Genomic DNA, 24,741 nt, shown 5'->3' on the forward strand with positions numbered 1-24,741 from the left:
ATTTATTTTCTATAGATTAGTTTTCTTTCCGGCATGCATGCATGTTCGTATGTAATTTTTCAGTTAATTGATTTAATTATGCATTTTGCATGTTAATTTAAATCATAATGACTCATGCAAATGATTTATTTCTACGCATGTGTGAACTTAACTTGAAATTGTTCATAATTACAATTTATGCATGTTAATTTATCGTCATGCGTGGTTACTTCACTTTTGCTTATGTTGCATTTTAGTTGCATGTTAATTATGAACCGCATGTTAAGTTCTCCATGTTAGACATGGATTTGCATGAACATTAAAATTCACTTATTATTTGCACATCAGTTATTGTAAACATTGCATGTGCATTAATGATAATTTATTTTAAATATAACTGAGTTACTATGGTGGTTAAACTAGAGTTAGGATAGGTGGGTCCTTACATTTTGGTATCAGAGCTCTAGGTTTTGCACTAGAACCTCGAGTTCACCACTCTAGATAGTGATGCTTGATCACTTGAAATTACAAATAGGAAGTGTGTGAGAGTAAACAAAAATAGTTAGTGCTTAATATGTGTAATTGTAGATCGCCTTGATGTTCGCATAACACTACATAACCAAAGATAATGTTTGTGCATTTTGATAAGCACTTTATATAAAATAAGATGTTTTGATTTATACTTGTGCCAATGAGAATGACTTCTACATATGTAATGATCCCCTTGTTAGTGACACGTCATTTTAGTAAAGACCCTAAATTTTGTCCATATTAGTGCTCAAAACTTAGCATATTGTATATAAGAATAAATACATCAATCACTTGTATTTAATTAGATTATTACTCTCATGACTAACTATAAATACCTCCTAAGTGGGGGAAACATTTGGGGCAATAGTCAATAGAATCATGGAGGGAACAGTGCAAGCAAAGGGGGGAAATTTGAATCCTGGAAATGGAGGGAACAACGAGGCTGGGTCCTCTAGTTCTGCTGCCTCTGCAGCTCAAGGATAAGCAATGGATGATGAGGATGGGAGACCGGATGGGGACCCATGCAATGGGACCCTCCTCCTGACCAGAAAAAGATGATAGATTCTCCAAAATTGGGTCCCGAGGTGGTGAAAGCTGACTCAGAAAAGACCACAGAGGTGAAGGCCCTCAAACCCTGGAGTAGTCTTTTTGCAAATAAACCGACTGGAAAATTGTCCTTTCCCTTTGTGGAAGACATCTCTGATAGAAAAATAGGTAAACTAGCTATTGTTGTTCCAGATTTGGTTATTGATCATAGCATCTCTTTAATGGCCTTCTCTCTGGTGGGGAAGTTCGTTGGACCATGACCCAATATTGAGGATGTTAGGTCTTTTGTTAAGAGAAAATGGAGGATGAAAGGTCAGGTTGATGTTTTAGCCTTGTCAAGAGGTTTTTTCATTTTCTCCTTTTCTTGTGGGGAAGATATGGAAGCAACATTAAGCAGTGGTCCTTGGATGTTTGGTAAATCTTCCCTATCTATGAGAAAATGGTCTCCTAATATGGAACTCAATGATTCTTTCTTTGAATCTACTCTGGTCTAGGTAAGGCTGCCTGGCTTACTGCTTGAATTCTAGGTTGAGGATGTTTTCTCAAGAATAGAAAACTCCTTTGGGGAGCTTGTTGCGATAGATCCAATGACTGCAGCTCAAAAGAGGCTAGTTTATGCATGCGTTTGTGTCAATATTTTGCAGAAGATGGATCTTCCTAGCTCTATCGATATAAGTTCCAAACTTGGATTATGGGAACATATAATAGATTTTGAGTCCCTCCCCTTTGTGTGCTTTTCTTGTAAGAAAGTTGGTCACTAGGCTAAGGCTTGCCCTAGCAACCCTAAAAACCTGTGACGGTTAACAATCCCCATAAATAGGTATGGAAAGAAAAGAATAATAATAAGGAAGTTAGTAAAGTGGAAGGAGGAAGTGGAATTCCTGGTAACATACAAGACTTATCAGAAGGAGATAGAAATGAACCTCTTAAGACTCCCCCATGGAAGGAAGATAAAAATAATGAAATTAGTGAGTTTGAGATCAAAACAGTCAATACTTTTGAGGCCCTATAGGCTCAGGAGGAAGAGAATGCAATCATTGAAGAGATTCTTGAAGAAGGTGAGATTGAGGATGTAACTGAATCTCATCATGAGGCCCTTCAAGTTTCAGTAATAAAAAGAGATGAAGAATGCCCAAATGATTTTGAAGGACATGAAGTTAAATTTGGAAGGAAGAACAAGTTTGGATCGCCTAAGGTTAATCTAAATGCGTTATTCCAGAATACTGGAGTTCATACGCCCACTTCATCCCAGAAAAGAGGAGAACTATGGAATAACATGCAAGATGATCCCAGAGATGAGCATGAGGAAGAAATAATAGGGAATGAAAAAAAGAAAAACAAGAAGGCAGGATGCCCTAATGGGGTGAAAACTAGGACCAGATCCAAGGCTGATATTGGTCTATCCAAATCTCCGCAGGGATGTAAAACCATGAAATGGCACAGGGACCAGAAGAGCAAGCAAAACATAGCTGATGGAAGGTAGCGAACTATATAGGAATCCTACCCCCAAGTTTCCAAATGAAGGTAATCTCATGGAACATTAGAGGCCTAAATGGTCTCAATAAATAGGATATTTTACAGAATCTCATTCGAGACCATAAGCTGGATATTATCTTGGTGCAGGAAACCAAAATGAGTAAGGAGAAAGTGGAGAATTTAAACTTCTTTAAAAATGGAGGGGTCTATGATAGAAGCTCGAACAGGGCATCTGGTGGGGTGGCTATTTTTTGGAAGAAGAAAACTATTTTAGGAGAAATGATTGATGAAGATGGTAACATTATATCTATAAAAGGTAAAAGCATCTATGAAGGAAAGGAATGGGTGGTCACAAATATCTATGCCCCTAATTCCAAAGCTGCTAGGAGTAAATTTTGGGATAAAATCTAGCAGAAAAGAAGATCTTTCCCTAAGAATAGCTGGTTGTTGATGGGAGATTTCAACACTCGTTTGCAAGGAACTAAAAAATCTGGAGGAACTCAAGCCCAACTGGACAACAGATTTGATTTGATGGACCTTATCAATGTCAATGCTCTTATTGATATGGACCTTGCTGGAGCTTCTTACACCTGGTCTAATCGCAGGGATGGAGAAGACCTCATTCAGGTAAGACTTGATAGATCCCTTGTTACTAATGATTGGATTCTTTCTCATAGATGCTCCTTGTCAGTTTTCAATAGAATTGGTTTGGATCATTATCCCATTGCCTTTGTTGCTGAGTCCATTAAGAGTAAACAATGCTTCCCTTTGCAGTTTGAGAAAATGTGGATTTCTCACCCCTCTATTGAAAAATCCATTTCCAACTGGTGGAATATTGATGTGAATGGAACAGCCATGTATAAAGTTGCCAAAAAACTTAGAAACATCAAAGATTGTTGGTATTTTGGTATGGTTTTGTCATTGATGTAAACACCTACTAACACTTACCAACTCTGGCACTTTGGAGAATCAACAACATTCACCGGCAAGCAAATGACTCATGCACAATCACCAGTATCTGGTACACCAACAGGATATAATGATCACCGGCACTTGGAATGGCATGGAAAACACTTGGTTATGTCGAAGACATCATTTTGACACTTTGTCTTGGAGATTTGATTATTGGCATATTCATATTCACATATTTGTTGTTACCGGCAAATAGGTCCAGGATATACACCGACAGGTTTATCTTTTCCAGATCAGCATGGCACGCTATGGAGATGATTTATTATTGTTGTAAATGCATTAAGCCAACATGTTTAATTGGTTATTGCATCAGGCATTAATTTAATTGTAAATTGATTTTATTGTAATATCTTTTAGAGCCGACCTACTAAAATTGGTCCTAGGTTATAATATAAATGTAAGATCAGATGTGGAATGTGAAGAAGAATTTGAGAAGGTATATGCGAGAATAAGAAGAGATACAAACATAGAGACATCATTTGAAGGTGAAGCAAGGTTTTTGTGAAAGCATATCAGAATTACACCGGTACTGAATCTAGCATATGAAGATACTATTTTAAGCAATACATTCTTATTGGATTTAACCATCCAATTGTAGTCAGTGTGACTCCTATTTTGTGTTTGAGCAGTGAGCTCTAGGTGCTTGGCCTTTTTGCATGTGTAGACCCCATTTGTATACACTTACTATCTGCAGTAGTATCATCTGATTATGGGTAAGGTTTCCCACTATGGATTTTTCCCTTATAGGGTTTCCACGTACAAATATTGGTGTTAAGTGTTGTGGATGACTTTGTCTTTTGTTTCATGCATTAATCTTTATCGGTATTGCAATTAACTGATAAAACTGTCTACCGGTATAAAAGATTGGTTTACCGATATTAAACAATAAGTTGGTTAAGTTGTTTTAGTTTGAATTTATTTGACAACTGATTCACCCCCCCCCCTCTTAGTTGCCTCCAGGACCTAACAATTAGTATCAAAGCCTATTCCTCTTTTGCAAAAGTTTAACAGCTTGAGGAGATCCAATGACTACTAACTATTTCAGGAAGGACAGTCCTAAAATTGATGGAACCAACTATGGCATATGGAAGAACAAAATGGAGACACATTCAAATTGCATTGGAAAGGACATCTAGGAAGTTACAAAGAATGGCTATACTTCTCCTACTCCTAGTCAGCCTAATCCACCTACCTTGGGGAAAGATGAAGAAAATGATTGCAAAGCAAGAGAAGCACTTTTGAGCACATTAACCGATTAGCAAATCATGGGATTATCAAATAGGTCTACTGCTAAAGCTATTTGGGATCATTTGGAAACACTAAATGAAAGAGATTCCACAGTCAAAATTGCAAAGCTTGAAAGCTTTCGGGTCAGGTATGAAAATCTAAAAATGGAAGAAGATGAAAGGATTTCTGCTTTTATGGAAAGAGTTAATGAAATTTTTTTGGGTATTAAATGTTGTGGAGGAACCTTAAGTGAAGATGAAATTGTTTCAAAAGTTTTAAGAGGATTTCCACTAGCATATAAAATGAAAGTCACTATTATAAATGAGTTAAGAACAATGCCTAATACATCAGTAACTAGAGATACATTGATTGGAAAACTTTTAGCCTTGAAATTGAGGAATTTGGTCCTATTGCTACTATAAAGATAGATTTAGCCTTTAAAACATCAACATCATCTGCATCATCATTTGAAAAATCTGATTGGAAAGCCTTTTATGCAAGAGAACTTAAAGAAAGCGGGAAAGAAAATGAAGAACTTGAAGAACTTGAAGCACTATTTGCAAGGAAAATGCCTAAAGGTGCAGTTGGAAGTAAGTATGAAGGTAAAGCACCCTTTAAATGTTTTAACTGTAATAAGATTGGTCACATGGCTTCAAGATGCCCCGATAGACATGCTAGACTAAGAGAAGAAGCTAGAAGAACATACAAGCCTAACCCTGAATATCAGAGATACAGATTTAAGAAGAATAAAGACAAATCTTGTTATCTTGTTGATGAAGGAGTGACTGATAAGTCTGATGAGGATCTGACAGACAATGGATGGGTTTTTGTTGCTATAACAGAAGACCAACCGACACCTACCATACAACCAATAGAGCAGGCCTTGGTAGCTAAAGTTGAAGTAAAGGATGAATGGATCATTGATTCAGGATGTTCATATCATATGACAGGAGATAAAGGTAAATTCTTGAACTTTCAAGAATATAATGGAGGTCTAGTGAGATTTGGAGATGATAAAGCTTGTCTGATCAAAGGTAAAGGTACAATATCTCTTGATGGAAAGCATAATACTGACAATGTTTACTATGTTGAAGGTTTAAAGCATAATCTTTTGAGTGTTGGTCAATTAGTTGAGAAAGGATTTCAGTTACAATTCTGAAATGGAAAATGCAAAATCATGAATAGAACTGGTTTAGAAATTGCAACCGGTAATCAAACTGGAGGTAATATATTTCATTTGAATAATAGTGAAAAGACATGCTTGATTGCACATATTGATGAAAGTTGTCTATGGCATAAGAGACTTTGTCATGTAAACTTTGATTGCATGGTAAAAATCAGTACTACTAAGGCAGTTAGAGATTTACCTAAAATTGTCAAACCTCACAATACAGTATGTAAGTAATGTCAATTTGAAAAATAAGTTAGAGCCACCTTCAAAAGTATTCCTAGAAAAATCCAATAGTTCTCTTGACTTAATTCACACTAATTTATGTGGTCCAGCTAGAACTAAAATTTTACAAGGTGATAGATATTTCATGCTAATCATTGATGACTATTCTAGAATGTGTTGGGTTACTTTTCAGAGAGAAAAATAAGAAGCACTTGGGAAGTTAAAATTGTTCAAAGAAATGGTAGAAAATGAAACCGGTAAGAAAAACAAATGTATAAGATCAAATCAAGGAGGATAATTTACATCTAAGGAATTTAATGCATTCTATGAAGTGAATGGAATCAGAAGACAACTATCAGCACCTTGGACACCACAGCAAAATGGAGTTGTTGAAAGGAAAAATAGAACTATCTTGGATGCTGCTAGAAGTATGTTATCAGAAGCAAACCTACCACATGTATATTGGAGAGAGGCAGTAAGTACAGTGGTCTATACATTCAACAAAGTTCACATCAAAGGTGAAACTGGTAAGACTCCTCATGAACTATGGTTTGATATTACTCCTACTCTTAAATATTTTAGAATATTTGGAAGTAAATGCTATATTAGAAGGGATGAGTATATTGGAAAATTTGATCCTAGAAGTGATGAAGGAATATTTCTTGGTTATTCATCTAAAAGCAAGGCATATAGATGTTATAACAAAAGATTGTAGAAAATTGTTGAGAGTACAAATGTGAAGATTGATGAACAATTTAGAGGAACTTCAAAGTATATAGACTCTGAACCGGCAATAGAAATTCTAACAAATGAACCTACACTAAATCCACCAGTACAGAATGAAGATCTAATTACACTGGTATCATCTGAAAATTCCACAGTAACTGAGGAACTGCAACAAACAAAGACACCCCGGTATGTAAGACTGAATCATTCTAAAGATCATATAATTGGAAATAAGTATAAAGGAGTTATGACAAGAGGAAGATTGGCAAATGAAGAGGTATGTCTTATTTCTCAAATTGAACCATCATCAGTTAATGAGGCATGTAAAGATAAACATTGGACTAAAGCTATGGAATAAGAATTAGAACAAGTTGAGAAGAATAACACTTGGACATTAGTTCCCCGGCCTAAAGATAAAAATGTAATTGGAACCAAATGGGTATTCAGAAACAAACTTAATGAAGATGGTAAGATAATCAGAAATAAAGCAAGACTAGTGTGTAAGGGATATTCTTAGAAAGAAGGAATTGATTATAATGAGACCTTTGCACCAATAGCTAGAATTGAGGTAGTCGGATTATTTTTGGCCTTTGCAGCACATAAGAACTACAAAGTATATCAAATGGATATTAAATGTGCATTTCTGAATGGAGATCTTGAAGAAGAAGTTTACATTGAACAACTTGATGGATTTTTTTTGACAGATAACAAAGATATGGTTTGTAGGTTAAGGAAAGATTTGTATGGATTGAAACAAGCTCCAAGAGCTTGGTATGCAAGATTGGATAAGTATCTTTTGAAGATTGTTTTTTCTAAAGGTAATGCTGACATCAACTTTTATTATAAAGTGACTAATGATGACATCTTGGTTATAGAAGTTTTTGTTGATGATATAATCTTTGGAGGAGAAGATGGATTATGTAAAGAATTTTCTATTGAAATGCAACAAGAATTTGAAATGTCTATGATTGGAGAAATAAAATTCTTTTTAGGATTGTAGATTTCATAGACTGGCAAAGGTATATTCTTGAGTCAATCCAAGTACTTGAAGGAGTTACTAAAGAAATTTGGGATGGAGAACTCTAAACTGATAAGCACACCTCTGACTATAAGTGACAAACTATCACTAAGGGATGAATCTACACTTGTTAATCCAACTAGGTACAAATCTATGATAGGAGGTTTATTGTATTTGACACAAACCAGACCTGATATCATGAATGCAATATGTATTGTTTTAATATTTTAGGGTAATCCTAAAGAAAATCATGAATCGACAGTAAAAAGAATTTTTTGATACTTACAAGGCTCTACAAATCTTGGATTATGGTATCCTAGAGATGAAAACTTTGATTTATGTGCATACATAGATGCAAATTGGGCAGGAGATGTGGATGATAGAAAAAGAACCACCGGAGGAGCATTTTTTCTTGGAAACAGACTAGTTTCTTGGTTGAGTAAGAAATAAAGTTGTACATCCTTATCAACAGTAGAATCAGAATATGTTGCAGCAGCAACTAATTGTATATAGGTACTATGGCTTAAACAAATGTTGAAAGACATAAAGGTAAAATGCAAGGAACCTATTACTATCTATTGTGACAACACTGCAACAATTGATATATCTAAGAGTCCAGTACTACATTCTAAAACGAAACATGTTTCTATCAAACTGAATTTTCTAAGGGAGAATGTTGAAGCAAAAGAAATTAAACTGGTTTATGTGAATACTAAAGAGTAGATTCTAGATATTTTCACTAAACCTTTGCCTAAGGAGACTTTTGAATATCTTAGAGATCAGCTTGGGGTCATACCCCCACTAGTAGATACTTAGAGTTGATGTTTGTCATCAACCGACATAATTAACAGAGAAATCTTTTACTCCGGCTTTGATGAGGAAGCTACTTCTCAAGGGGAGTAGTGGTATACTAAATTGGTTGGTATTTTGTATATGAACTTGGTTTTATAGTAACTTTGGCATTTGATGTCAAAGGGGGAGAGATTGGTATGGAAAAACACAAGGAAACATATGTCACTCTCAGGGGGAGAGATTGTTACTTTGGGATAGATTACAAATATTTCGGTATTTGGCATTTCCATTTGCAGACCCCATTTGTATACACTTACTATCTACAGTAGTATCATCTGATTGTGGGTAAGGTTTCCCACCATGGTTTTTCCCCTTACATGGTTTCCATGTACAAATATTAGTGTTAAGTGTTGTGGATGACTTTGTCTTTTTGTTTCATGCATTAATCTTTACCGGTATTGCAATTAATTGATAAAACTATCTACTGATATAAAAGATTGGTTTACCGGTATTAAACAATAAGTTGGTTAAGTTGTTCTGGTTTGAATTTATTTGACAACTGATTCAACCCCCCCCCTTCCTGCTCTTAGTTGCCTCTGGGACCTAACAAAGATAACATTAAGATATGGAACAAGAAGGTCTTTGGTGATTTTTTGACTCAAAAAAAGCTGAAGGAGGAATTAGAACAGATCCAAAACTCTATATAGAAAGATGGCTATAAAAAGTATCCCAAAGCTAAGGAAGATGATATATTAGTCAAACTTCACAACATTATTTCTAGGGAGGAAATCTATTGAAGGCAGAGATCTAGGGCTATTTGGTTGGAGGCTGGGGACAAAAACACTACATTTTTTCACATGATTTCTTTGAAACATAAAGCTGCGAATAGAATTTCTAGAATAATTATTGAGGACAAAATTCTTCTTAATGAGGATGATATTAGGGATGAAGCTATTAGTTATCAACTCCTCACCGGTAGCAAGGAGATTGATTATACCCAACAACAAGATCTGGTTGACATCATCCCCAAGATTATTAATCCTAATTATAATAAGGCCCTTTCTGCTATCCCCTGCTAGGGAAATTTAAAAAGTTGTCTTGTCCTTTCAAGGGGATAAGGCTCCGGGACCTCATGGCTTCTCCATGTTCTTCTCCCAAGAATTTTGGCATATTGTGGGAAAAGACACAGTCAATACGATAAAATAATTTTTTGGTTCAAGAAGAATCCTTAAGGAAATCAATTCCACTTTTATTGCCTTAATTCCTAAGGTGGCAGGGGCGGATTCCATGGGAAAATTTAGGCCAATAAGTCTATGCAACTCCTTTTATAAGATCATATCTAAAGTTTTGACTTCCAGACTTTTGGCTGTCCTCCCCTTCATAATCTCTGAGGAGCAAAAATGATTTGTTCCTAGTAGGCAAATTTTGGACTCTATCATTCTTGTGCATGAGAATATTCACTCCCTCAATGCTACCAATAAAGAAGGATTTCTGATAAAGTTGGATCTGGTGAAAGCTTATGATAGAGTGGATTGGCAAGATCTTTTCAAAATTACGGAGGCTTTTGGATTTAATGAGAAGATAATCAAAATTATCAGAGAGTTGATCTCCACGCCAATGTTTTCAATTCTCATTAATGGATCTCCTTCTAAATTATTCAAATCGTCTAGGGGGCTCAGACAAGGAGATCCCATATCTCCTATCCTTTTCACCATCTTGGCGGAGAGCATGAGCAGACTGATCCAAAAAATGAAAGTGAATAAAATTATCAAAGGTCTTCAACCTTCCTCTGCTAATGTTTTTTGTTCTCACCAACAATTTTTTGATGATACTATCCTAATGGGATACTCTTCTATTGGGGAGGTTGTTGCCTTTAAAGGTGCTCTTAATTCTTATTCTTTGGCTACTGGCTAGCAAGTCAATTGGGACAAGTCGGCTATATACTTCATGAATACTCCTATCATAAGACAATAAAGAATTGCTAAAATTATTGGGTGCAAGGTGGAAATGCTCCCCTCCACTTATCTGGGTCTCCCATTGGGATTAGTTGCCCCAAACTCCTTCTAGAATATGTTAATTGACAAACTCAACAAAAAACTTGTTGGCTGGAAAGGATCCATTTTATCTTAGGATGGAAAGTTGAAACTTCTTCAAGCCACTCTCCAGAATCTCCTTGTCTATGCTCTCAATCTATTTGGCATCCTGACTAAATTTGTTGAATCCTTAGAAAGGATTCAGAAGAGATTTCTTCAGTCAAGGGTTGAAGGAAAAAAGAGATTATCCTTGGTTGCTTGGGACAAAGTGTGTAACCCAAAGAGCAAAGGAGGCCTTGGTATTAAAGCTCTCAAAACTTTTAATAAAGCTCTCCTTGCTAAACAAATATGGAGAGCTTATGACATTAAGAAAGATTGGAACCGGATTTGGTTTGACAAATATATTCAGGATCAGCCTCTCCAGGATCTCCTAAACTCTGAAGATATCCCCATTGGGTCCTTCATTTGGAATAGTATTATCAAATCCATAAAAGTGGCCAAAGCTAGAACTGGATGGGTCCTTGGAAAAGGTGACAAAATTAGGTTCTTGGAGGATCCATGGATAAAAAATGAACCTCTCTTTGATCAAGACTGCAATCAATTTATTGAGGAATGTAAAAGGAGGTTTGGGCCTATGGTGTGTGACTACTGGAAGGAGAACAAATGGGTTAGGCTTGATGTTATACATGTTGGGTTTTCCCTGCTTAAGCGGGAGTTGCTGTCCTTTTCTATTAACAAAGATTATGATGATTTTTTTCCTCTGGAAGAGTAATCCAAGGGGTGACTTTACGATTGCTTCAGCCTATAAAAACACTTTTACCCAGATCAGCAACCCTACATGGGGTAAAGTTTGGAATAGAATTTTTATCCCTAAAGTCAATATGTTCCTTTGGCTTGCTGTCATGCCCAAATTTTTTGGGTAAAACACCAACAACAATTTTTTTAAAAAAAACCAAAAAAAAAACCACTTAATTACTTGCAACCATTACTTAAATAGTTGAGGCAACTTTACAAGTTGTCCCAAATGAATTTTATATTGATATTAAATACTCAACATAACAATTACGATAATTTCTATTATCAAGTGGAACAAATAAATTTCATGAGGGTAATATTTAATTCTCTCGAAAGTTCCTTTCATTTCAGTTGCGCTTATTAATACTTAATTTGATCCATTTCTACTAAATAGGCATTAATATAATTACTGGGTTTGCTATCAATTATTTACTAAATGTCAACACCATTACTATTTCCTTTCATTAATATTGCCTAATTGAGTAGATACAATTAAGGTGCCAAACATCAATTAAGCTAATTAATTTACCTGATGAAAGACTCCACTTGGGTTAACTTGGTTCACAAGATTTAGTCCATTTTATTTTAGAGAAAATAATTTACGCCACTACAAATTTCCTCTTAAGATAAATATTTAATTAAAAAGTTCTATTAATTATTAAAATAAAACACATTAAGATATCTAGAGAATAGTTATATATCTTAAATTAAGTTGTCATATTTTTCTTTATCCAATATTAAATATTATAAATTCCATATTCTTATAAATTCAATAATCTCATTACCTCTTGGTTTAGAGTTAATCAAGTTAAACACTACAATAAGAAAAAGAGTCCATCTTCTTTAAAATAATTTACTAAACAGAGAATAATGTTTTGCTTAAACAATTCCCAAATTAAATAGCTAATAAAAGTACTTCTCCCAAAGGTGATAATAATAAGGTTATAGGTTAATTCATTTAATTTCCAAATTAAACCATTGGGCTAAATAATCACTTAATGAATATCCCCATTATAATCTTATACCAATTTATATATATATAATCATATCTTATAAGCCCATTAATACACATACTTATGAAAATATTTATTTTCAAGAATGTATTTATTCTCTAAAAATTAACTAAGCAATAAAATAACATTGTACCCTAATTTAAAAAAAAAAAAACATTATAAAAATGTCTTAACTATTTACTCTCATTTTGAAATGCCCTAACACATACCGGGTTAGGGTTTCGAATCTTGTTTTACTGCAGGGTGGAGGCGGAGCGATTTAGGTGAGGGCAGAGCACGACGCTTGGTAAGAGCGGGCGGAGGGAAGCCAGGCGCCTCCCACTGTGTGGCCACACAGTGGTGGTGCGGGCGCCGCCCACTGTGTGGCCACACAGTGGTGGCACGGGGCGCCTCCCCACTATGTGTCCACACAGTGGGATTCGGCCCCTCCAAACCCTTGTTCCCCTTTTTTTTTTTGTTATTATATTATATATAATTTATATATATATATATATATGTGTATATTTAGATGTATGTATACAAATTTATATTTAAGTATATATATATATATATTATTTATTTTTATTTTTTTTTCTTTTGTTATATTCTAATTATCATAATAGAGATAGACTATTTATTTTCTACAATTATTTAAATGACAGGTTTAATCAACTTATCCAACAAATTTATAAATAGGCTATTCTTTCAACTTTAGAATTTTTTCTATCTGCAAAATTAAAGTAATTAATCAAATTAAACAAACTTAGCCCAACATCTTTTTAAATCTAGAAATCTAAAATATATCTTTGGAGATGACTATAATGAACGTTAGATTCTTATTTTCTGCAAGTTAATATAATGACAGATTAAAATAAATTCGAACAACAACTTTATTATTCTAGAATTCTTTAACTTTAACCATGCAATAGGATTTAAACTGAAACATTCATATTTGAAACAACATGCATGCAATCATTAAATCATTTCTTTGCAATAGGATTTAAACTGAAACATTTATATTCAAAACAACATGCATGCAATCATTAAATCATTCCTTTATTTCCTTAATTTATTTCATATGCACAAAGGGGTAAAATAAATTTTATTGCTTTTCCAAAATATTATATTCTCAACAAAAATTAAATTGAGAAAAAACTTTAGGAACTATATCTAGATTTATTCATTTCATTTTTCATTTTTTAATTTTTTTTGCAATGTAGCAAATAAAATAATACATTTCTTTAAATTACATTTAAAAGACACTATCGTCATTTTACAAATAGGTCTCTCATTTTAATAATGAGGACCTTTTTTTTTTAACAAAATAATAGCAATATTTCCAAATAGATTTCTGCAACAATTAACTCCATCAAATTTTCCACTTGTCCTAATCCTTTCCTTCCAACAACCTGCAAATAAAATCAAGGATATGACTATGGAGTGCTCACCTCCCAGCATAAGCTAACTAGTAGCCACCCCCAAGCTTGGAGAACCAAGCCCTAGATAGGTAACACACATGCAAACACAAAAGACAATGGAAAAACAATCTCAAACACAATCCCAACCCAGGCTACACTGAACCACACATTTGTGATGTCTTTTCAAGGGTGGTAGTGGACCAAGTACCCTGAGGAGACTGTAAGTATGGAAAAACATATAGCCACCTCATGGCAAACCAAATACATCAAGTATAACAACCCCATATTCCTTATGCCCCCCAAGGCATTCATGCCTTATTTCCCTCCTTATGACCCCCAATGCATAAACAAGCCATGCAGCAAGGGTCACATAAAATCCCTTGTGATCACTCTCATAACGAGAGCCTCTCACTCAAGGGCTATCACTTCTACCACCCACAAGACCATCCTCTCTCCCAAGAGTAGGAGGTCTTGATTACTCCCAAAACACATACATTGCATAAGCACCAAACACCAAATAAATTTTCAAGAAATACATGCAAGAAAACTAGTCTTTTACACAAGCATTTCTTTCAAAACAACATGCAATAAGAAAACATTACAAGAAAGGTAGAACCAACCTTAAACTGCCCAAAGGTATGCTAGTTTTGTTGAGGGTGAGCAACCCAATTCCACAAGTCTTTTCTTTCTACACTTAGCCAAATTCTAAATCCCAAATCTATCTTTTTCTTTTCAAAATTCTTTGTCTCCAAAAATGGAGAGTGGGTGATTACCCCCAAAATCTCTCTTTCTTGCTTAAGAAGACACTAGTGTGAGTTCTCTCAAGTTTCTAAAACTGAAAAGGAAAGTAAGGTAAAATGGGAAAGGGAACTCTCATTCAAAAAGGAAGGTTAACAACTTAGTTCAAGCCTTATAATTTCCATTTTCGGACAACTTAGAAAAGTCACTTTTTAGGGTGTCTAAATGGTCACATGGGAGTAGAAACATGCCTAAAATTACTCCTAACCCTTAGGTATACCTTATGGGCTTTAGGAAACACTAATAAACTACCCCTAGGAGTCCATTTAACCCTTTTTAAACCCCTCTGAAGTTTATTTTCGGGTCAAACCTAAGTTGACCATCCCAAAGATTCTTTACCCAAGCATATATGGAATCATATTAAATTAATTGAAAAAGCTATAGTTAAACAACTCCCTCCAAGAGACAAATTTAAAAACTCAAACATAAATCAACACATGTGTCAAGTGACACAAAGAAAATACTTTTACAAAATCATACATGAAATCTTGTCTCTTGTTGGATTTACACAAATACACAAAATTCAATTTAATATTCATGCAACAATCACTTTCACGAATAAAATACGATACAAATGGGGTATTGTCTCTTCAAATAGACAAACCCTGGTTTTACGAACGTACATAAGTCTAGGTTTGGTTCTCCATAATGTTTCCATGGTCACATGGATAATTTTCCTGCGCATCTCAATTACACATTAGTACTTCCAAATATCCTCATAAAATATTAAACACATGAATAAGAATATACGTCAAACACTCTGCATACAATTGACACTAACAAATCAATATCTCATATATCCCCATTCATCCACATACACCATTATCACAATTCTCATAATTTCATTCACTTATTAGATACGCATCATATTTCCAACATCATAATAAAGTTCTACAAATCTAGATATAGCTGACATACGTTAGTTCAAGATTATCCAATCAGTGGATCTTTTAGGATTTCAAATTCATAACACATCAAAATGTACACCACAAGGTTAAATAACTCTATAACTTAGTTCAATTTCTTTTCTCACCCATCTATCTATCTAACACAATCCATTCTATTGTATTATACAACATTTATTAATAAGGTCAAACATGGTCAACTAAGTTAATCAAAGCTTGGTTTGGGGAAGGCCTTACACTTGCTACTCACAATAGGATCCATACTATTGATAACTTGGTCCGAAGAGGTTTTATGTTGCCTAACAGGTGTGAGCTATGCCATAAAGAGGAAGAATTAGTTGATTATCTGTTAATCCATTGCTCCTTCACTTGGGAAATTTGGATTAAGTTTTGGGTGAATTGGAAAGTTGATTGGGTCATACACAAGAATCTCAAGGAAACTATTTGGCAATGGACCTTTACCACCAAATTTCCTCTTATCAAGAACCTTTGGTCCTTGATCCTTCCCATGACTTGCTGGGGAATCTGGAAAGAGAGAAATAATAGAATATTTAGGGAAGCTAAGTGCACTCCTTAGGTGGTCTTTGAAAAATAAACAATGGTTTTTTACTGATATGAATGAAATTGAAAAAGGCATCCTTACTGAATGGAACTTAATCCACAAAGTTTGCAGATCTGACAATAAGACAAGGAGAGATAATATTGTTTGGTGATTTCCTGGTCATGGATGGATCAAGGTGAATTTTGATGGGGCTGCAAAAGGCAACCCTGGGAAGTCCGGTGGGGGAGGAGTCATCAGAAATGCTCAAGGTGTCTATATTGCTGCTATTGCTTATCCTTTTGGGGTCCAAAACAATCATGTGGTTGAAGCTCAAGCTATACTGAAAAGCCTCCATCTTGCTCAGGGATTCAAATTTTTTTAAAATTGGCTGGAAGGGGACTCCCTCAACATCATTCAGGCTCTTAAAGGTACTAGTTCTTCATCTTGGAATATTACTAATTTAATTGAAAGTGCTAAAAAGTTATTAAATGACTATGTTAGTATTCTCATAACTCACACTCTAAGGGAAGGCAATAAGGTTGCGGACCTTTTAGCTAATGAAGGGGTTAATTTAGAGGTGGAGGTTAAATATATCAGAGGCCCATTGTAAAAGGGACGTTAGAGAGCAATTATTATTTGATCGCATCAATGGGTCAAGTTAAAATCATGATTACCTTTTGGGGTCCAAAAATCAAGGACAAAGTTTGGGAGCAATGAACTGTCAGTTAATGATTGTTATTAGGCATAGGTTTTATGATCATATGTGTGATCAGGATTATAATAATAAGTGTTGGATTTGTGCGGTCATTATTATTATCTTTAAAACCACGGATGGGACTTTGTTTTGTTACCTCAAAATTTTGCTCAAGAACTTGTGGTTAAATCTAGGCCTACAAATTGTGAGATACACCATTGGGGACTTCGACTTGCTGTTCAATATGGGAGGTAACTTAAATTGGAATGAGCCCTCTGGTTGCGAGAACTAGAAGAGTGAGTGAAAAGTGTGGAGGAGGCTTCATAGATATGGATTCATTGACTATATGGAAAAGCTGCATGGTAGCAGAAAATTGGTGTCTCAAGGCTTTGCTAGGGGCTGGAACAGCAATAGAGTCACTTTGTTTGGGGAGACCTAGAAGATTGATGAGGATCTGGTTGTGGAGGTCATGGGTCTTCAGAAGGAGGGCACAAAATTCTATAGAGACCGGAAGTTTTCTACTGAAGCAATTAAAAACTTCCCAAAAACTAAGGATGAGAAGGCGCGATTTGCCAAGAAAGACAACATCTCTTACTACCTCCCCCAGCAAGTAAAGTATTTTTGGCAGAAAGTGTTAAGGCTTTTGATGGAATTCCTTACTGTTGATGGTAGATTTACTAAAGTCTACAATTATCATTTTGCAATTCTCAATCATTTCCGCGATGGGGTTAAGATTTCTCTGCCCTTTTATTTAGCTTCTTCCCTGAATGAGAGCTTGGCTGACCATGCTAAAAAGCCCAAATCTTACCCTATAGCCCATCAGGGGCTTATTTTGCTCATTTACGAATACCTGAAGGAAAAATCCAGGGTTAGCAAGGATGATTACCTGGTAAGTAATGCACATGTTTCTGAGAGTTGTAATGATTTTGAGTCTGATGATGACCTATCTAATGCTCCTACCCATAAAAAAGGGAGAGCTGACATTGATAATGTGGACACGGAGGTGAATTATGATTTAGAGGAGGAAAAGGGGAAGGATATTGAGACAAAAATGGAGAGTGAGAAGGAAGAGAACGTTGGAGAATAGGAGGAAGGGAAAATAGATGCCAATTTTGAAAACCCTGATTCTAACCCTATGGGTTCGGATAGTAGGAATGTCACCCTGAACTCAATTGAGGAAGACAACCCTAAATCCGTGAGCACTGAGCAGGGTAAGGATTAGGTGAATACTATTTTGAATACTGCCCAAAATTGCACACTAGAGTCTTTCAATCTCTAGAAGTGGGTTATTGACATCATACCAAGCATTCAGAGCAAACAGAGGGACTTGGAAAATAAGATACACAATTTGATTAAGGAAACAAATTCGGGGGAAAAGAGTGAGGAGGTGGAAACTAGTGAAGCTGAGGAGGAAATTGAGATGCAGGACTGGTCGGAAAAAGACCTGATAAAAGGGGATTTGAAACATCTGGAGGATGTTATTAGAATTGTAAAAGAAAAGACTGAGCCAGATAACAATAACATCATCACTCGGGTTGCTCAAACTAAGAAGGCTTTGAAAAGCTTCATGAACCACAGTCTTGAGGTCTTGAGAGTTTCTTCACAAAATATGAATGCCTTGGTGGATCACTTAGAGAGGAAAAATCTGATAACTCAATGATGAGAAAATAGTACCAAACCAGTACTAAGAGGGGGGGGTGAATCAGTACAGACAAAAATACAGTCCTAAACCGGTTTGACCGCAGACACTTCAAATGACTGGCAGACAGCGACACCGGTTTGAAACAGAGTGCAACCGGTAAAGCTAAGAATGTCTTAGACAAGCATTAACCGGTTACTCACTTATCTTTTCACTCAACTCAAGACTACACTACCATTTCACCCTTATGCATAAACAGGTAATCTATCATCAGATCATAATAATAGCTAGTTCAACATGTTTTATTGATAGGCATAAAACACAGAACCATCATATGCTTGATAGACAATAGCAAAGCATCACAAGATAAAAGCATCACACATGACACACATATTTTTCATGTGGAAACCCAACTAGGAAAAACCACGGTGGGAATGAATACCCATAAGCTATTTTTGAACTCTTTGGAAGTCCGCTCTATTAGGAGCCTTGTCCGGTTAGAGACATTACAATAGGTTCTACTAGGAACCGATCTTGTTAGAGATCACTCGGTTAAGGGATGGCTACAATACCCGGTTAAGGGTTAAACCCTGTTAAAGGTTACCTTGTTAGAGGATTTCAAGAACTCAATAGCTAAAGGATTCCGAACTCAGTAGCTTTGAATTACCCTGTTAAAGGATTTTTAGCAAGCCGGTTAAGGCTACCCTGTTAAGGGATTTTCCAACTATTGAGGTTGTTAGAGATCAATAGGTATTTCAATGATCTGGTAACAACACTTAATGCCAATGCAGATCTGCTTAAGCTCCTCTTCACCTTCTGCACTTACACTCTGCAGGTATCACTTCTCTCCTCTTGGTCTGGCAAGAATCATGTATCCCTTCTCTTGGTTAAACACACAACTTTTGCCAACAACCTCAGAAAGAGTCACAACATCGACCTTATAGGAAAATAGTTAGGTCGGTAGCATAAACCCTAAACCCTAAACCTATTAGGTTAAGGAATTCAAACGGTTCAATCCTGACTGTTGAGCATACTGCATTAATCTCCATCATTCATTATCCACCGATTTCATGGCGGTTGATAACCCATGACACGTTATCACCGTTTTACAGTCTTCGCACATTCCCGAGGTAGATAGGCAAGATCTTCTTCATGCATACAAGGCTTACGTGGCAACACGATCTGTTCTTTGTTATCATGCTAACTCATCGCACAAAGTCACCGGTTGAGCCACACAGGCTTGAAGCACTTTAACCGGAAACCCTAAAGTTAAGACTACCAATCGGTAGTCATACAACGCTTCCATGTGCCGGTTCCCATAACCATATGCCGGTTCACCTTGAACAAGCACACCACTTTACTTTGGCACAAATGTCGGTTCACAGTGTTATACCGGTTCTCACATATGCCAGTTCACACCTCTTCAACATATTGACATCAATGACAACATACAATGTCATTATGTCCACATACCGGTTCACATAATGCCAATTGTCTCCCCCTTTGGCATTGATGGCAATATACAAAGATATCTCTCTGCTTCACATCTTCTCCCCCAATTTCTGTAGATATCTTCTCTGCTTCACATCTTCTCCCCTTTTGACAACAATGCCAAAGTGGAGGCACAAGCTTCCCTGTTCCATTATGATGCTCCCCCTGAGGAGTAGCTTCCTTCAACACATCAATCCTGAAGAAAAATTTGTCTATGCAATACATGACTGATGTGGAGCATATACCTTTAGTTCACCTCCTGAAGGGGTAGTACCCCTAATTCACCTCTTAAGTATATAAATGTAGTCTTTGGGAGAGGCTTGGTGAATATGTCTGCTAACTGCTCCTTACTGGAAACATGCTCCAGTGCAATCTCTTTATTCTGAACCTTTTACCTTAAGAAATGATACTTAAGCTCAAAGTGCTTGGTTCTAGAATGTAAAACTGGGTTCTTAGAGATATTAATTGCGCTAGTATTGTCACAAAATATACTTACCAGTTCAGATACAGGAACTTTGAAGCCATTTAATACATGCTTCATCCAAATTGTCTGAGTGCAGTTCATGAAAGTTGCAAGATATTCTGCTTCCGCTATAGATTGAGAGATACAACTTTGCTTCTTACTCATCCATGAGACTAGTCTACCATCGAGGAAGAATGCACCACCGATTGTGCTCTTTCGGTCATCTACATTACCAGCCCAATCAGCATCTGTGAACACTTTCAGGTTAAAATCATTATTGTATGGATACCATAACCCATAGTCAATAGATCATTTTAGATACCTAAGAATCCACTTGACTGCAACCAAGTGGGATTCTCTTGGACTTTTCTAGAACCTTGCAATAATGCCAACTACATGTGCAATATCCGATCTACTATGCACTACATAATGCAACTTACCAATCATTGATCGGTATTCCTTTTCATCAACCAATGCAGAGTCATCCTGTTTGGATAGTTTACAACCAGTCACCATCGGTGTACCAACCGGTTTGCTATCTTCCATGCCAAAGGTCTTCAACACCTCTTTGACATACTTGGACTGAGTGATAAAGATTCCATCCTTCATCTGTTGGATCCGCAGTCCAATGAAGAACTTAATCTCCCCTATGAGTGACATTTCAAACTCTTTCTTCATCTCATCTGCAAACTCATGACTCATCTTATCATCTCCACCAAAGATAATATCATCAACAAACACCTCATAGATCAGGATCTGATCTCCTTCAGACTTCAAGTAAATATTGCTATCTTCACTTGTTCTCTCAAATCCAATCTTCACAAGATGGGAATATAGGCGTTCATACCATGCTCTAGGTGCCTACTTTAGCCCATATAAGGCTTTATGTAGTCTACATACCATGTCACTATCTTCAGATAGGGCAAACCCATCTGGTTGCTCAATATACACCTCCTCTTCAAGTACACCATTTAGGAATGCAGATTTTACATCCATTTGATATACTTTGAAGCCTTTCAAAGTTGCATATGCAAGAAGCATACGGACCCCTTCCAATCTAGCTACAGGAGCAAAGGTTTATCCATAGTCTTCTCCTTCTTCTTGAGCACATCCTTTGCATACTAATTTGGCTTTGTTTCTAATCACTATGCCATCCTCATTCAGCTTATTTCTGAAGACCCATTTGGTACCAATGACATTTTTGTGCTCCGGTCTGGGTACCAAGGACCATGTACCATTTTTCTCTATCTGGTCAAGTTCCTCTTCCATTGCCTTGATCTAGTCTTCATCCTTATGTGCCTCTTTGAATTTTTTAGGCTCTAATTCAGAGATCATACATGAGATTTCTTTGACTTTTCTTCTTTTAAGGATTCCTGCATCCTTATCTCCTGTGATCTGATTAGGATCATGATTCAGCTTGACATACCGAGGAATGGTCTTATTGGATTCCTCTTTCTTTTCATCTTCATCCTCATCTCTACCAGTATCAGCATCTGCATTTTTCGGTGTAGGAAGACTATTACTGGTACTCGATTGACTGACAACCGGTTCCCAGAAGGTTGCAACTGGTTCATTTACCATTTGCTCACTACAGGTTTCCTTAGTTTCCTTAGAGGTTTCATCAACTCTTACATTGATGCTTTCCATAATTCTCTAAGTCCTATTGTTGAAACACTTGAGAGCTTTGCTCTTGGTGGAATATCCTAGGAATATTCCCTCATCACATTTCACATCAAATTTGCTCTGGTGTTCACTCCTCTTGATGTAACATTTCCTACCAAACACTCTAAAGTATCTAACCATGGGTGTCTTACCAGTCCAATACTCATAAGGAGTTTTATCCTTACCTTTCTTGATGAGTAACCGGTTCATTGTGTAGACTGCAGTGCTCACCGCTTCTCTCCAAAAGGTGTGAGCTACCTTTCCTTGAATCAACATGGTTCTAGTTGCTTCAACCATAGTCCGGTTATTCCTCTCTACCAAACCATTTTGCTGTGGAGTCTGGGGGGCAGACAATTGCCTCTTGATGCCATGTTCTTCACAGTATTTGTTGAATTCGCTGGAAGTGAATTCCCCTCCTTGATCAGTTCTCAGGCACTTGATCCTTTTACCACTTTCCTTCTCCACTAATGCTCTAAATGCTTTGAACTTTACAAAGGCTTCAGACTTGTCTTTCAAGAATGTGACCCACATCATTCTTGAGAAGTCATCAGTGAGAATCATGAAGTACCTATCACCCTGCACACTTCTAGTTTTCATAGGACCACACAAATCAGTATGCACAAGATCAGGCAAGTTGTCAGTAGTGAAAGATTTACCTTTAAAGGTTGAGGAAGACATTTTCCCCAATTGACACTCTCTGCACAAGGTGTTATCTAGTTTGCTTAGTACCGGCAACCCTCTAACTACCTTGATCTTACTAGCCTTCACAATGTTATCAAAGTTTACATGGCAGAGTCTCCTATGCCATATCCAGCTATCATCAAATTTAGCCATAAGACATGTACTTATACTTGCATTTAGATGAAATAGGCTACCTTTGGTCTGCATTCTAGTGGCCACCAATTCACCATCTTTTCCTTTGATTCTGCAAACTCCATTCTTGAATTCTAGAGTGAGGCCACTGTCATTCGGCTGGGCAACACTCAGAAGGTTGTGTTTGAGACCATCAACCCAGTACACATTGTCAGCACTACTCTTTCCATTCAGAGAGATGGACCCTCTACCTTTGACCATGCATGGTGCATCATTACCAAAGTGAACCACACCACCATCATACTCCTCCAAGGATAGAAACTTGCTTCGGTCACCAGTCATATGGTGAGAACAACCACTGTCAATGATCCACTCATTGGAATTATCAAACCAGGAGACAAGAGCCTTCTTGTCTGACACATCTTCTTTGATAGCAACAAACACAATATCTTCATTTTCTTCATCCTCTGATTCTTCATCTGTGACACCTTCATCAACTACCACAAAACAGTTTCTCTGGTTTCCTCCTTTGAATTTCTTAAACCTTTCCGGTTTGTCCTTGTTGTCGCCATTAGGACAGTTTATAGCAATATGTCCTATCTAGTTGCAAGAAAAGCATTTCAAAGGTAGCTTACCTTTGTATTTCCCAATTCCTTTAGGAAGTTTCCTGGCAAGGAGAGCTTCAAATGCCATCAAAATCTCCTCATCATCCATTTCTCTGCTCTATCTTGGTTCACCATTAGTGCTAGCTTCTTTTCCTTTTCTGGATGGTATAGCAGAAGCTTTAAAAGTTGATTCAGTCTTTTGAACACTGCCATCAAAACTATTTATCTCATAGGCTATCAACTTTGCTATGATGGAGTCTAGGGATACCTTAGTCTTGTCTATTGATCTCAGCTCCTGAATAGCAGCAACCCTTATTGCATAGACCGGCAATAGGGATCTCAGGACTTTTCTTACCACAGTGGAATCTTCTATTTTACCACCTGCACTCTTGATATCTCCAACAACAGTTTTGATTCTTATTCCATACTGTTGAATGGTCTCACCTTCAACCATCTACATATCTTCAAACTTCCCTCTAAGGCTTTCTTCCTTAGCCTATTTTACATGTTCATCACCACCATAGATATTTTCAAGAGTATCCCATACCTCTTTGGGATTTACCTTACCCTGAACATCAATAAACTCAATGTCAGATAAACTACTAATTAGGGCTTCCATGACTTGCCCATTCTCTTGTATCTCTCTCTTTTGGTCATGGGTGAGAGTATCGGTCGAGGCAACATAGATGTTCTCAACATAGCTCCAGTGTTGAGCACCCATGCTTTTGATGTATATCTTCATCCTGTCTTTCCATATACTGAAATTCCCTATTAAACTTTGGACCTTCCCTCTTCATCATTTGACTGGGATCTTTACCTCAAGCAGTTAAGCTTAAAACACAGAGGACTTGGAGGACAATCTAATACCAATTGATAACTCAATGATGAGTGAATAGTACCAAACCAGTACTAAGAGGGGGGAGTGAATCAATACAGACAAAAATACAGTCCTAAACCGGTTTGACCACAGACACTTCAAATGACTGGCAGATAGCAACACCGGTTTGAAATAGAGTGCAGTTGATAAAGCTAAGAATGTCTAAGAAAAGCATTAACCAGTTACTCACTTAGCTTTTCACTCAACTCAAGACTACACTACCATTTCACCCTTATGCATAAACAGGTAATCTATCATCAGATCATAATAACAACTAGTTCAACATGTTTTATTGATAGGCATAAAACACAAAACCATCATATGCTTGACAGACAATAGCAAAGCATCACAAGAT

The sequence above is a fragment of the Cryptomeria japonica genome, chromosome 2 (assembly GCF_030272615.1).
Source record: "Cryptomeria japonica chromosome 2, Sugi_1.0, whole genome shotgun sequence".
NCBI lineage: Eukaryota > Viridiplantae > Streptophyta > Pinopsida > Cupressales > Cupressaceae > Cryptomeria > Cryptomeria japonica.